This window comes from Puma concolor, chromosome C2, assembly GCF_028749965.1.
Source record: "Puma concolor isolate L17-30 chromosome C2, mPumCon1.1.hap2, whole genome shotgun sequence".
NCBI classification, from domain to species: domain Eukaryota; kingdom Metazoa; phylum Chordata; class Mammalia; order Carnivora; family Felidae; genus Puma; species Puma concolor.
The window spans coordinates 49499563-49515087 of NC_141675.1; the positions used below are offsets into that span (position 1 = coordinate 49499563).

A 15525-nucleotide genomic window follows, 5' to 3' on the forward strand; every position below is an offset into this window, starting at 1 on the left:
TCATCAATAAAATATGGGAGAGGATATTTATTTATTTATTCTGGGGCGCCTGGGTGGCTCAGTCCATTGGGTGTCCAACTTCAGCTCAAGTCATGGTCTCACTGTCCGTGTGTTCGAGCCCTGTGTCAGGCTCTGTGCTGACAGCTCAGAGCCTGGAGCCTGCTTCAGATTCTGTATCTCCCTCTCTCTCTCTCTGCCCCTCCCCCACTCCCTCTCTCTCTCTCAAAAACAAATTAACATAGGGGCGCCTGGGTGGCGCAGTCGGCTAAGCTTCCAACTTCAGCCAGGTCACGATCTCGCGGTCCTTGAGTTTGAGCCCCGCTTCAGGCTCTGGGCTGATGGCTCAGAGCCTGGAGCCTATTTCCGATTCTGTGTCTCCCTCTCTCTCTGCCCCTCCCCCGTTCATGCTCTGTCTCTCTCTGTCCCAAAAATAAATAAACGTTGAAAAAAAATTTAAAAAAAAAAAATTAACATAAAAATTTTTTTTAAAAATTTTAAACTTTATGGCAATTCTTTCTACAATCAGATCCCTCCGTCAGTATGCAAGTTTTTAATCAGCAAGACAATACTCAAGGTAGAATCTAATGTGTTCCATAATTGTTTAACTTGTTTAATGGCTTAAATTTGTGCCATTTGCACCAGGTGAGTGAACTGTAGCACAATTATGCCAGAATAGGGCTAGATCTGAATGTTGAGAGGGGTGTACATGCATGAAGTCCCAAGACTTCCTTCAGTGGTCCAATGAGCCATACCAAGTTTGCAACTGATTAGACTTCTTTACTGCTTGCTCATGAGGTCAACGCTCCGGGTTTGATTTTGTCAGGGACCAAATCATGGATAGTTACTCTTCTATTTTTCAAAGGCCTCAGTTGGAATTGTTAACGAGTTATCTCTCAAAGAGTGTCATTCATTAATACTGATATTGGGGAAGATAGTCTAGATACATTGGTACAGAGTAATTCTGATAGGAAATTGACTCAAATCATGCCTATTGCAATCCAAGCTCCTTATCTACATTATTTCATCTAATCCCAATAGTAACTATATAGAATAATTCCTATGATTATTAAATGAGAAATAAGACTTGGTGAGATTAATAAGTAACCCAAGATCACATTGTTAACATGCTATGGAACCAGGATTCAAGACTGCAAATTCATATCTCTCCCCTTTAACACCATGCCTGATTGGAGGGAACAAACCTTTTTATGTTAGATGAATAAGAATGTCTTTGACTATAAAAGATAATACATGTATGTGCTCAGTGACCCCCAAATTCTTAAGATCCTGTGATACCAAGTAGGCAAAATTCCTAGAAGACTTTTACTAAAACACATAAACTTCATATCTGTATGCTCCTTATGTGAAAATAGCACCTTTCCTCATATGGTCTTTGTGAAAATTAAAGAAGAAAATAAATGGAGATGTGATATATAAAGTATAAAGCACTGTGAATATACAAAGTAGTATTCTTTTTTTTTTTTTTAATTTTTTTTTCAACGTTTATTTATTTTTGGGACAGAGAGAGACAGAGCATGAACGGGGGAGGGGCAGAGAGAGAGGGAGACACAGAATCGGAAACAGGCTCCACGCTCTGAGCCATCAGCCCAGAGCCCGATGCGGGGCTCGAACTCACAGACTGCGAGATCGTGACCTGGCTGAAGTCGGACGCTTAACCGACTGCGCCACCCAGGCGCCCCTACAAAGTAGTATTGTCTGCAGAGTCCTCAAGGCCATAGTTGATCAAAAGAAAAATAATTGCAAGCAATAGACATTAAGAGTGTAGTCCAAAACATTTATATTTCTTCTGAACTATCTAGTGAACATGCCTTTTAAATCCCTGGTCAATCACTCAACCCACAACTATTTGTTGAATTCTTTTGTATCTTGACCATGAGTTTGTACAGATACGAATCCCTGCTTCACTCTGAGGTTTCCACAAGTCACCTGTCTCTAAACCTATCTAAGAATACAAGTAGAGCATATCTAGCCCCTCGTGTTGTCATCAGTCAGTGTTATGTAATATGAAAGAATGCCTGCACCAACCTGTCCACTAGCTAAGTAGAAAATAGTTTTCTACACACTCCTCACTGGACCTCTGGATATGAAGAGGGAGAACAGATGTAACTGGCCTGGTCAACAGAACCGTTTACTTAGTTGACAGCATGAAATAGCCAAATGAGCTGAAAATTGGTCATGATAGCTGTTCTATCAATAATACTAATAAGGTTCCTGAATCAAAATCTTAATTCTAACTAATCTAATCTTACTTTATATAAATGCATTGTATAATGTTGTAGACTCTGGGTCTAAAGCTCTCTCTCGTCTAGCAAAAGAGTGGGACTCAGGATTGAAAGCGAGAGATGGCTAATGTCTGGGAAAAGATAGCATCCCCGAATAAGCGTCCTTGCCCATTTTTATTAGGATCAGAGGGCTTACAAACATGGCGATGGACGTGCACAAAGAGACAATGAATCTGTGAACATTAACTTGTGGATGTGAGGGAAAGGGGGTCTTGAAGATATTTGTGATTAGGGGTTTGGGTTAATACAAAACAAAATCCGGGTGCCAGGCTGTCGGGAGGAAGGTTGTTTACAGCGGACATGAGGCAGCACCTCTGTTTATCTTAGCTAACCTAGGGGTGAGGCAGATGGGGGAGTAACCTCAGGGTTGACAAGGCACCTTTTCTTTTGTTAACCATCTCTGCTCTGGGCTGCTTTGCCTGCAGCAGAGCGGTCCATAGTCCAATTCACCAATTTACCTAACCTGGCCCTATCCTCCTATGAAAGCAGCTTTTCTGCTATAGTGCTAAATTGGGGGTGCTTCCACCCTGAATATCTAATCTTGTTTATTTCATACACCTATGTATTGGGCACCTTTGTGCCATTCCTATTTTAGGCCTTTGCCCCTCCCTCTCTATTCTGGGGGCTCTGCACCCCCTCTCTGTTTTGGGGTGTGTTTGCACCTCCCTATTCCTGGCACCTTTGCACCTACCTCCCTATTCTCTGGGTGACTTTGCACCCCCTATTCTTGGGGTGCCAATCTGGTTTACCCAAACTCGGGTGTGAGCATTTTATTTGTATTTCTTTGTGCCTTGTTAACCCATTGGTGTAAGCCCAGGGGATTCCTAAGCTTATCCTCCACAGTTTAACTTTAAAAGTTATATTATGATGTATATAAATATTTATATAATTTCTATAAAGATTGGCATGAAGTTGAGCTTTACTAGGGCTAACTGACATTTTCTTAAAAATTGCTCACCATGACATATACTGAGAAACTGCTGAGAAAACCATAAGAAACCAAATTTTAGAGTAATTAGCAGTATGGCTTTGGAAAAATAATGTATTATTTTAAAAAAGAGAGAAAAAGTGAAAAGATGAAAAAAGAGATGTGGGAAGACAGAGAGGGGCGATGGGAAAGGGAAAGAGGGGCAGCAGGCATGAGCCCTACACCAATTTCATTCAACCACCCCTATTTACCAGTATGGTGTGCAAGGACCTGCATGAGGTACTTGGGAGGCTACAGAGGTAAATGAAATACATCCGTTCAACAAATCGACGAATATTCATTAAGCTAGGAGAAAAGTAGCTCTTTTAATATGTCACATCAACTGGAAGTCACAGATTACCTAAAGGAGAAATAAATCAGAAGTGTGCTTCAAAAGTATCTTGCCTATTTAAACAATTATTAGAAGATTCTATTTTCTTAAAGAAGCAATCACGGTCTTTTCCTGGCACAGAATTGGATGATGACTGTTACTTGTGACCAATAGGATTGGGCCCAGAACCATCACACACAGAGAGCCATTTCATCACCTGGCAACGGGGCCAACGTCACGTTGAAAATTGAGTGGCAATAGCAATTTTCCACAAGTTTTCTGGCTTTAGCATGATAGAGCACAGGATCAAGTGAACTGCAGTTTCAGACATTTGAGTTCTAAAATTAGCTCTGTCACTGATTACCCTTGACACAATTGGAGCAGACGATCCAGCATGTTGCTGTTGTGGTTTGTTTATCTTAACAAATTTTGACTGGGTATATACGCCTCAGTTAAGCACAAATATCATTTTGAAAAAAGGTTCCCAAATAATTATATTTGAAAACAATATAAACACTTAACTCCTGGATCTTTCTACTTTGAATACACAAATATGAATGTGTTTCAGTAGAAAGACTTCACACTTGGGTGGGTCAAGGACCAACATTGTGAATGTGGAAGGATAACTGCCTGACCATCCTTCATCACCTTGCTCCTCCATCTTTGTGAGCACATCCAGCCAGCTCTTCAAACTTCAGGAGATACGTTATGGTTAAGAAGCCCTACTATAAAATCAACAGAGTAGTATGAAAAATAACAAAGCTGCTCTACTGCACTAGTTTCCAAATGAAGCACACAGCTTTGTTTTGAATGAACAAAGTTCAAGTATTTATGCCTTTATTCTTGCCAAGATTTATTCAAAACATGTTTTCCATGCCACTAGGAGTGAAATTGTATCTGGAAAAGGCAATAATTGGTACTATAAATAATGAACAAATTAGTACAAATTGCCAGGAAACACCTCAAATAATTCTCTGTAAATCACAAAAACATGCAATTGGGTGTATGGCATGTATATTTCAGCTTGCTTCATCAAAAAACATCTTTTTCTTAAATATGTCATGCCAGCTTTAATGCTACTCATGTCTAACTTCAGTTCTGTGATACTGATTTACGTACTTCTAAATTTGGAGGAGACACAATTTTTCAAGGGTTAAAACAAAACAAAGACTATAACTACATAAATCCTCCTTATGCACAGAGAGAAGGGTAGTGAGCTGCTGTGGGAAATATTTCTGCCCATTGTTTCATGAACACAAAGAAAAGTATTAAATAAGCAGAAGAGAAAACACTTGGAGTAAACATGGTAAGAGCAGGAGACATGACATTTCTCAATTATTCTGGAACAATGACCTTAAAGGAGTAAGGAATGGAAGCATTATTTGTCTCTTTGATCAGGCTTTCACATATAGTTGACTTCGGTCCCATGGAAGACCCAGTTCCTCATCTACTGGAGGAGGTCTCTGCCCAACCAATGCCATGACCTTGAGCAGCCCAAGGACGCTTTGCTGCTGCCCTTCATCTAGAAATTTGAGCATCACTCCTGGATTCCCAGCAGATTTGCTCTAGAGGAAAAGGAGAAAACATTAAACACCAAGCTTGCCATCCACACCTGGAAGGCCTATTTTTAATCAGTTTTTATCACAAGTAATACAGCTAGATGACTTCGTTTGGTTGATGATAATGGTGATGATGACGATAGCAGAATTTCTGGCACATATTTTACTATTTTATTCTTGAATGGATTTCCTACTATTTTGTATTAGAACAATTTAGTCCAAATATATTTATGAAGCATCTCCATGCTCCAGGCACCATAAAAACAGTTGGCCACTAACATATATTCTACCAACTACAGAGCAAGGAGTTCAAAGCCCTCTCTGTTAGTATGCAGATAATGCTTTGTGAGGACCACAGGGAGGAGCCAACAGTGTTAGGGTGGAGAGGGAAAACAAAGGAGGAGGCATCAAATCCAGGATTTCAGGGAAGGAAGGAAAGGGGCATAGAACAGAAGAAAATGAAAGTACAAGTGTGTTGACACACTAGCAAATGGAAAGAAGCTAGATTAAAAAAAAACCCAGCTTTGGCCAGATTATGAAATGAAAATCCTTGAGTCTCAAGCTGAGAGATTTAGACTTTTTTTTACCCAGAGTCAAAGATGGGGGAACTGGGAAGAGGGGAGGAATGCATGAAACTAACATTCACCATTTTTTAATTTAACCTTTAATTTAAAAATGTTTTTATTTATTATTTATTTTGAGAGGGAGAGAATCCCAAGCAGGGTCAACACTGTCAGCATAGAGCCCAATGTGGGTCTCGATTTCACAAACCATGAGACCACAACCTGAGTAGAAATCGAGTTGGGATGCTTAACTGACTGAGCCACCCAGGCACCCCTAAACTTTAATATTTTAGTGAGCATTTTAAGGTTCACAGCAAAATTGATAAGAAGGTACAGACATTTCCCATATACCCTTTCCCCACCACATGCGTAGCTTCATCCATTGTTGACATCTCCCACAGAGAATGGTGCATTTGTGACAATTGATGAACCCACATTGACACATCATCCCCCAAAGTCCATAGTTTACATTATAGTTCACTTTGGGGTTTGGGCAAATGTATTCATCATTATGGTATCATACAGAGTATTTTCATGGCCCTAAAAATCCTTTGTGCCCCACCTATTCATCCTTCCCAACCTCACAGCAACCACTGACTTTTTTACTGCCTCCATAGTTTTGCCTTTTCCAGAATGTCATGTAGTCAGAATCACACTGTATGTAGTCTTGTCAGATTGGTTCTCTCAGTTAGTTATATACATTTACGTTTCCTCCATATCTTCTCATGGCATGGTAGCTCATTTCTTTTTATTAATGACTAATATTCCATTGTCCGAATGTATGATACTTTTTTTGCCCATTCACCTACTGAAGGATAACTTGGTTGCTTTCAAATGTTAGCAGTTATGAATAAACCTGCTACAAACGTCCATGTGCAGGTTTTTGTGTAGACATAAGCTTTTTTAGTGTTTATTCATTTTTGAGAGAGAAAGCCTGAGTGTGGGAGGGGCAGAGAGAGGGAGAGGGAGAGAGAATCCCAAGCAGGCTCCGTTCTACCAGCACAGAGCCAGATGCAGGGCTCGATCTCACAAACCGTGAGATCATGACCTAAGCTAAAGTCAGACACTCAACTGACTGAGCCACCCAGATGCCCCTGGACATAAGATTTTAACTCTTTTGAGGAAATACCAAAAACTGAAATTGCTATATTATATGGTAGGCATTCACCATATTTTATTTATTTTAAGATACACGTTTTTCACTTTTTGACAATTCTGGCATTACACTGTATCTTTCAACGGATAGTGTCTCACAACAGGAGTTATGACATAATTGTCATTGACCATACCTACAGCTTATGTTTCCCTTCTCATGCATTTACAGGAGTGACATATAATAAAAATCTGGAAAAATAATCTAAAAAAGCCTATGAGTATTAAAAGAAAAAAGCCTAAATGATAAGAAATAATTATCTCAGAGTATGTTTGTATATTTACGTATCACCAAACAAAAATATGATAATTTGCTTTAAATAGGTACTAGCTACAATGTTAAGTGCTTAAACAGGAAAGTGACATGATCAAAACTGTTCTTAAAAAATATCTCAAGTGAAATGCTAAAGGATGTATCTAGGAGGGGAAGAGTAGTGTCCAGGGACAAAGCTAGAAGCTATTCTATTAATATAGACAAGAAAAGATGGGCTATGAACTACGGCAGTGGCAGCAGGAATTCAAAAGAATCAAGATTCATTTAAAGGTACTCTTGATTTGAATGTAGTCTGATCAGGGAGAAGATGTTAGAGGTAACTTCTTTTATATTTTTGTTGTGTTGCTTACTTGGTTTTGGTTTTACTGTTGTCTGCATTTCTTACTCATTAAAATCAAAGTTCTGATGTAGGGGCACAATCTTGACAGCCATGCTGTCAGAAAAGGAAACAAATGTCCTTCTACCTTTGGCTGTGCGAGCAGACTTTTTAGACCTCCATTTTATAAGAGAAGTCATGTTGGTCCATCCACATAGTCTTCATGACCTTGAGGGTGACTGATCGCTAATGCTGAGAATCTGATACATAAAGCCACTCATCTAGAAAACCAGCTGAGCTGACAGCTCAAATTTCCCAGGTGATAATCCCTGCCCCCAAAATACTAGGAGAAGTTCTGGAACATTTGTGTCATCCCCAGGACCATTCTGTATTTATGTGAAGAATTAAAGCCATGGTCAAAGACAGAGAGAGAAAGAGAGAGAGAGAGAATCAAAGCCATGGTCTTCATCATTCTTGACTTTCTGACATTAAATAAGTCTCTTGATTGGCCCATACATGGACTGAAAAAGAAACACAATGTGTTCATAGTAAACCTTCCACAAATTTAATTCTGTAAAGCTTCCATAGCCCTCGACATTTTTATGACCCTCCTTGATTATGGCACAATAAAGGAAAATAACCAAAGTATGAAAGTTCCTCTTATATCTATTTCCTTTTGGTGTAGTTTTAATTAAACCAACAGGCAGATCTGAGGTCTTTTAGAGAAGAGTTTGATTTTTGACAATGTTGAGTAGAGATGAAATGACCCTCTAAAAGGCTCAAGGTACATAATCACATGCGTGATCACTTTTGGCAAAGAAATTATCTCATGGCTTTGTTTTGGTAACCAGGACACTGGAATCCAGAACTTTCAAGAACAAAGTCTCTGCCACGCCTGGATCATACCAATCTCCAGCCTGCCTGAATAAATTCTGACTCTTAGGAATCAGAAGGGGAAAATTAAATCATTTACTTTTCATAAAAATTAATAACTACAAATGAGAGTTCATTTGTTCAAAATTTGTGTTAAGATGGACATGTTTCAAACTATACTGACAAACACAGTCTTAGCTTCAAATCCTCCCCTCCCCCATTTGTTAGTTCTTTAACTACAGACTTCTCAATTTGGGGCGCCTGGGTGGCTCAGTCACAAAAGTGTCCGGACTGTTGATTTTGGCTCAGGTCATGATCTCCAGTTCATGAGATGGAGCCACTTGTGGTGTTCTGTGCTGACAGCATGGAGCTTGCTTCGGATTCTCTCTCTGTCTTTGCCCCTCTCCACCCCTCAAAATAAATAAATCACCTTTAAAAATGTTTAAAAATTTAATTTAACTAAGTTTCCACTTCATTCTCTTAATTATCACTTGGCTACTCATAGTTTTGACAGTGGACCAAATCTGAAAACATATCGGTAATTTTCCTACAAATTTTCATTTGAGGCCCTAACATTTTAGGTCAATTTTTACCCTGTCCTCCCTGTACCTCCCCAGAGAGAGACAATCAGAATTCTGTGCATATGACAGACTCATTAAATTTTTTAGAGTGGCGTGCAAGTAGGGTGGTCATGTAATTTACTGTCTGTACCAAGATATTTTTGTGAGTGGAAGAGAACATTACTAATAATTACACAGGAACAATGGGTGTAATCCTGCTCCAGATGAATGGTCATATTTATAAGGCTCTGAGCGATCTGGCCTCTAGCTAGGTGCTCAGCTTCCTCTTTCTGTTATATATATTTTTAATACTATTTGTTTGAACACATTTCTTTGCTGATTTAATAATTTTGGAATTGAACAAAGCTCTTCTTTGGAAAGTCAAATTCTGACAGCTACTTCCAGTACATCACTTTTTTCACTTTTTTTTTCTTTTAACCAAAAGCCACTCACCCAAGTTCAAAAGGAAAATATTTGGTTACATTAATTTAGTATTTTGATCCAATATTTCTAAAAGAGAGAAAGATAATGTGAAAGCATTCGCCTAATGCTCACTACGGCAGCACATATATTAAAATTGGAATGATACAGAGAAGATTAGCAAGGCCCCTGTGCAAGGATGACACACAAATTCATGAAGCATTCCATATTTTTGAAGAATTGGTATGGTCACCAACAGAGACACTTTTGTTCCTTTAATGTGGCTCACGTGAAAGATGCCAATAGCAACACTTTGCCCCCGCCTCTCCAACATTTTTATTATTGGAAAAGGTGACAAACCATGGATTTCTCTTCCCCACAGAAAGGGCATATGCCTCACCATTGCTGGAGAGAGACAAGAGACTGATGGTCAAACAGAGCAGTGGGTATAATGGTCCCTAGGTAAGGTGATTGGAAGTCTCTACTTAATTAAAGATCAATACAGCGCACACACACACACATACACACACACACACACACACACACACACACACCAATCTCCAGTTACACATGTAGCAATCCCCTAGGCATGTTCTGGAGAATATTGCTAGTAAGATTCTAAAAAAAAATTCTGTACCCAAGAAGATTCAGGTTAAATACACTGCAGTAGTCTCCTCACTGCAGGCCTTCTCAGAACCATTAATTGTGTATCTCGAAGGGAAGGGTGAGGTTCTGTTGTATTTCCCCAATTTAGAAGAGTCCAAAAAGGAGATTGATGTTTCTTCTGTTCCATGGAAGACTTTTTAGGAAATGCTGGTCAAGAAAAAAATTAAGGGTGCCTGGGTGACTTAGTTGGTTAAACGTCCACCGCTTGATTTCGGCTCAGGTCATGGTCTCACGGTTCCTGAGATCCAGCCCCACATTGGGCCCCATGTCAGGCTCTGTGCTGACAGCTCAGAGCCTGCTTGGGATTCTCTCTCTCCTCTCTCTCTGCCCCACCCCCTGCTCACATGCATACTCTCTTTCTCTCTCAAAATAAATAAACATTTTTTAAGTTTATTTATTTATTTTGAGAGACAGCAAGCAGGGGAAGGGCAGAGAGAGGGAGAGAGAGAGAGAGAGAGAGAGAGAGAGGAAGAGAGAATCCCAAGCAGACTCTGCACTGTCAGCACTGAGCCTGATACAGAGCTCGAACTCATGAACGATGAGATCATGACCTGAGCTGAAGTCAGATGCTTAACTGACTGAGCCACCCAGGAGCCCCAATAAACATTGAAAAAAAGAGAAAAATATATACTTCATCTCCATTAAATGGGCGAGGGTTTTATTTGTGAGTTACTTTGCTTGTTTCCATAGTTAGTGCTTCAGTATTTGCCTCCTTAAAGTGGTGGTTTAGGCTAAGTTGAGGATAATTACTTCCTTTGTCAATTTACTTCGGCCCCTTGGTGTTGTAATAATTAAGTTTGAGCAGATATATAAGTGTAGCATTAAGACTTGGAGGATTATAAAAATCATTGATATAGTGTGTTTATGGGTAGGAATTTCTCCAATTCCATACGCTATCTCTGAAAGTCTAAAGAATGTATAGCCCTCCACTCAAATGGTCTTTAATAGCCAGCTTCCTCTTTCCCTTTTACAACATATTGTAAATGGACTGAAACCAACCTGAATGTTTCTTTTCTCGGTAATCAGGAGACAGGCCATACTCTCTCTTCATTTGATAAGACAATCAGGAAATGAAATATAAATCCTGGCAATGTTATTGAGATAAATCCTCAAACAAAACTCAGATAAAGTACATGTAAACTTAGAAACTGCATATCCTTTTGGAAAAAAATGAATTTGAAAGGATCCAATAAAAATTTCAGGACAAGCCATTAAAGACAATTTAAAAAAATGGAAATTTAGAAACATTGTCTCCCAGAGTGTGATTTCTGAAAAAGACATAATTTAAACATGAAACTCTTTTGATAAGTGGGTAAGTTATTTCACTCTGCCTTGGAGTTTTAAAATAATGTTCTACATGTTATCTGACAAAACAGCTAAATCTGAAAAAGATCCCAGGAGAAGATTTCTTATTGTCAGGTTTATTCTTTTTCCTTTGTTTTATGGCCCCCAAACTTACCAAACATTTTGCTATCACTAAGCTTTGACTGTGAATTTTTAAGAATATACTTCTAAAAGAAAATTCAATATCAACCACTAAATATTATTATTATCCAAATAACAAATCAAAAGTACTCAGTTTTAGGTAGGTAAGATGCCAAATGTTGACACCTTATTTGGAGAAGCCTTATATTAAAAGCATATTCTTCATTTCTTCATTTGTTTCTTGAAGAACCTATTTTGTAGTGGCTAAGACTTCAGACTTCAAGTCAGAAAGATCTGGATTTAAGTACTAGCTCTATAATGGGATACTTTGATACTGTGCAGATTTCTACACATCTCAAACCCTCATCTGCAAAATGGAATACTAATGGTGACTCACTTATGAGCATCTTGTAAGGACTTAATGAACAAAAATATGTAGAGTCTTTGGCCCAAGTGCTGGCATATAGTAAATTCTCAGTAATTCACTATTAAACAGAGATTTTGTACATACAAATGCTTTCCATTAAATGTAGTTTGAGTTGGCTGGGTATTTATCAAGACTCTAGGCCTTCAGTCATTCAGTATTTAGCATGCCTGTTATATATAGTAGACATATATCTGTGCTATTCTACAGCTTTTGTATAAGTCACTATTTATCAAGAATCAAGTTTTTACTAGCTTTCCTTTTCCTTCTTACTTTCTTTGCTTTCCTTTTTATCTTCCCCTTCCTGGGAGAGCCATTCTGAAAATTCTACACCAGCTGCTATTGAAAGAAAATCTATAGAGAAAAGAAGTCTAGATGAAGTGAGTTTCAGACTATGCCCATCAGTGTTTCCAGGAATCAAACACTTTGCCCTCACCATCACCATACCCTACTATCACTCCAGTAAAGGAAAACCATGTAAACTGTCACTATGAGCCAACATTAACACCTACTTCCACAGGCCCTTGTATTAATTTGCTAGGGCTGCCATAACGAAATACCAGACTGGTAGCTGAAACAACAGAGATCTATTTTCTCCCCGTTCCAGATGCTCCCATTTGAATTCAACATTGGGGATGAGAGACAATTCAGTCCACAACAGTCCTACTTTTACTCATCACTGCGAAGACACGTAAGTTGCTTTCATCCCCCTTTATTTAGACATAGTCTTTGCAGGAGAAGCAGGGGAGGAAAAGGCTCATCTAGGGGAGAAAAATGGGATGATACATATCTGAAGTCGTTCAAATAACATATTTACTTTTTGCACCTTTTCAAACGAAAGATCAAGATAGTTTTTATAAATTCAAAACACAACACTTATTTCTCATCTGCTTTCTTTCTTAACAACGAACATGTATCGCAACTTCTGTCTTGCATAACACTGACCACCTCCTACGTGGCAATACTTCGTTGTTTACGTATTTCGTGTTTCTTTTTTTTTTTTTAATTTTTTTTTTCAACGTTTATTTATTTTGGGGACAGAGAGAGACAGAGCATGAACAGGGGAGGGGCAGAGAGAGAGGGAGACACAGAATCAGAAACAGGCTCCAGGCTCCGAGCCATCAGCCCAGAGCCCGACGCGGGGCTCGAACTCACAGACCGTGAGATCGTGACCTGGCTGAAGTCGGACGCTTAACCGACTGCGCCACCCAGGCGCCCCCGTATTTCGTGTTTCTTATTAAGAATGTAAGTATTGGCGTGCCTAGGTGGCTCAGTCAGTTGAACATCCAACTTTGGCTCAGGTTATGATCTTGCATTTGTGGGTTCGAGGCCCCCATTGGGCTCTGTGCTGACTGACAGCTCAGAGCCTGGAGACTGCTTTGGCTTCTGTCTCTCTCTCTCTCTCTCTGCCATCCCCTGCCTGTGCTCTGTTTCTCTATGTCTCTCAAATAAATAAATAAATAAATAAGCAAACAAACAAATAAATAAATTAAATCAAAACGTTAATAAAATTTTTTAAAAAGTTTATCACACTGTTGCCATACACACGAGCAAATTTATGGCTCAGAAATATTTTTCTTCTGGTTCTACATTATACAGAATTTGTGTAAGTAAATATCCTCAAAAATTATGTTTTTCACAGGGAAGAAAGAATTAAATTCCAATTGCCCAGAACTATTACTGGCACAGGTTCATCACATAGCAGATGTTAGTACAGTTTATAGTAATTCTGCACACCACTGGTTAGCAGGTTCCTTAAGGGCAGGAACTAGCATATTTTCCTTAATATATGTAGACCCTGTTGCTGCATAATGTTGTCTTGAATTTAGCAGTTGTTCAAGAAATATTTATAGAATAGAATAAAACAGAAATGAATGTATTAGAAATGTTGTTCAATATAGGATGAGCTCTGAATAACTTCTCACTTCATTTTAACAGATTACCTCTGCTCTCAGCATAACCTTGTGCTGTCCAATATAGTAGCCACGGGCAACATATGGGTGTTTAGTCCTTGAACTATGGCCACTCCAAACTGAGAGGGAGGTGCTGTAAGTAAAAAACATCCACTGAATATGGAAACCAATTTGACAAGAAATTTCATATTAAAAAAATAAATAAAACATTCACTGGATTTCAAGGATTTAGTGCAAATAAAGTAAAATATTTTATTTGCATTTTAAAATATTGATCATATGTTGAAACGATAATATCTTTGACATACCGGATTAAGTGAAACATTATCAAAATCAATTTTTTGTGTTTCATTTGCCTTTTTTAATAGGATGAGCAGAAAAATCTTAAATCTTCTAAGAGGCTGCATTATCTTTTCAGAGTACAGAAGTGATGTGACCTCTTCACTGATACAGGTTAGGTTACTCTGCCTAGAATTACACTATACAAAGCACAGTTACAATTACTATGATCTGCTGAAAGTTTTACAACTTTATTTATGTAGGAATGTTGGCCTTTTAAAAGCTTATTTAGAGACAGAGAGGGGGAAAAAAAAAGAGGTGGAAATGCCTGATGTGGTCCAAACAATGTATTTATTTCTGTAGCACCTATTTAAGACAAGTGGTTGAATACTTTGGAAATTCACAGTGTGACGTGGAATAGTCCAATTACTGTCATGTAGCTTCTTGACAATTTGTTCCTTAAACTGTACTCAGTTGTGGGCAAGATAAATTATAAATTGTTGTGGTTTTGTGGCCTTTATACAGCACGAGTAAATTAAAAACTAGATACTTCATAACAACCAGCTCTAAGAAAAAAGAAATTTGGGCTCCTGTGGCAGCAGTAGTTTTGAGGAATTAAAAAAATAATGCCATAAATAAATCATCTTTATTTAGCCAGCTTTTAAATAATGTTTTAGTAAACTGACATCCACATCAATGGCATTTCAAGGTTGCTGCAAGCACTTGGGTGAGAATAAAATTAGGACCTTGCTTATTTGTCATTGAGCTGGCAACCTTCAAAACTCTCTTTTACCTATTTATTAATTGTGTTTCCATATATTAGTTAGCTCTCTTTGTGATTTCTGATATTAACACTCTGAAAACCACTGGCCTCAGTTAACCCGAGTCATTGGATAAGCCATCCACATTAAAGAGTTCACAACACATTTTCACATTGGATGCAGAAGTCATTTACTTCCACCTTTGGTGCTAACAGGCCACCCATCCCAATTAAATGCAAAAATCCAGAAGCATTTTCAAGTGGTAGGGTATCTTGCTTCAACAGAGATATCACGACATCTCTTTTTTGTGTCATTTGAAACATGTTGGATGGGATGAGAAGATGTTCTGTCATGGTTAACAAATGGAAGTGAAGTCTGAGAAAAATGCAAGGGTAGAGACCGAATCAGACAAAACAGCGACCACAGGGGCCATTTCAAAGTAGAGCAATCATGAGTTTGTGAAGAGGGAAAGGAGGCGTGCTTGTCTCTTTAAAAAAAGAATGAGAAAGTGTCACTTCTCGGAGATGAGTTCTTTAACCCCAGACAGCTGTGAGCAATTTGTCAACTGCTCTGAAGTGTGGCAGAGTCAACCCTTGGGTCTCAGCCACGTGGCTTGGGCACTGGTTTCCGTGAGGCTGAGCACAGAAGAGGACACTTCTGTTCAAGGATGTCCTAGTTGTCATTGCAGTCCACAGAATATCAAAACAGTAGAACGGACACTCTTACAAATCGAATGAAC

The 15525-nt window shown here is 38.7% G+C and overlaps 1 non-coding gene across 1 annotated transcript; it reads left to right on the plus strand.

Annotated features, from left to right (window-relative positions):
• Positions 1 to 9445: 9445 nt before the first annotated feature.
• LOC112850512 (U6 spliceosomal RNA) lies at positions 9446 to 9552 on the plus strand. The gene has a single exon (XR_003222638.1). It is a non-coding gene; the product is annotated as a U6 spliceosomal RNA (small nuclear RNA).
• The last annotated feature ends 5973 nt before the right edge of the window (positions 9553 to 15525 follow it).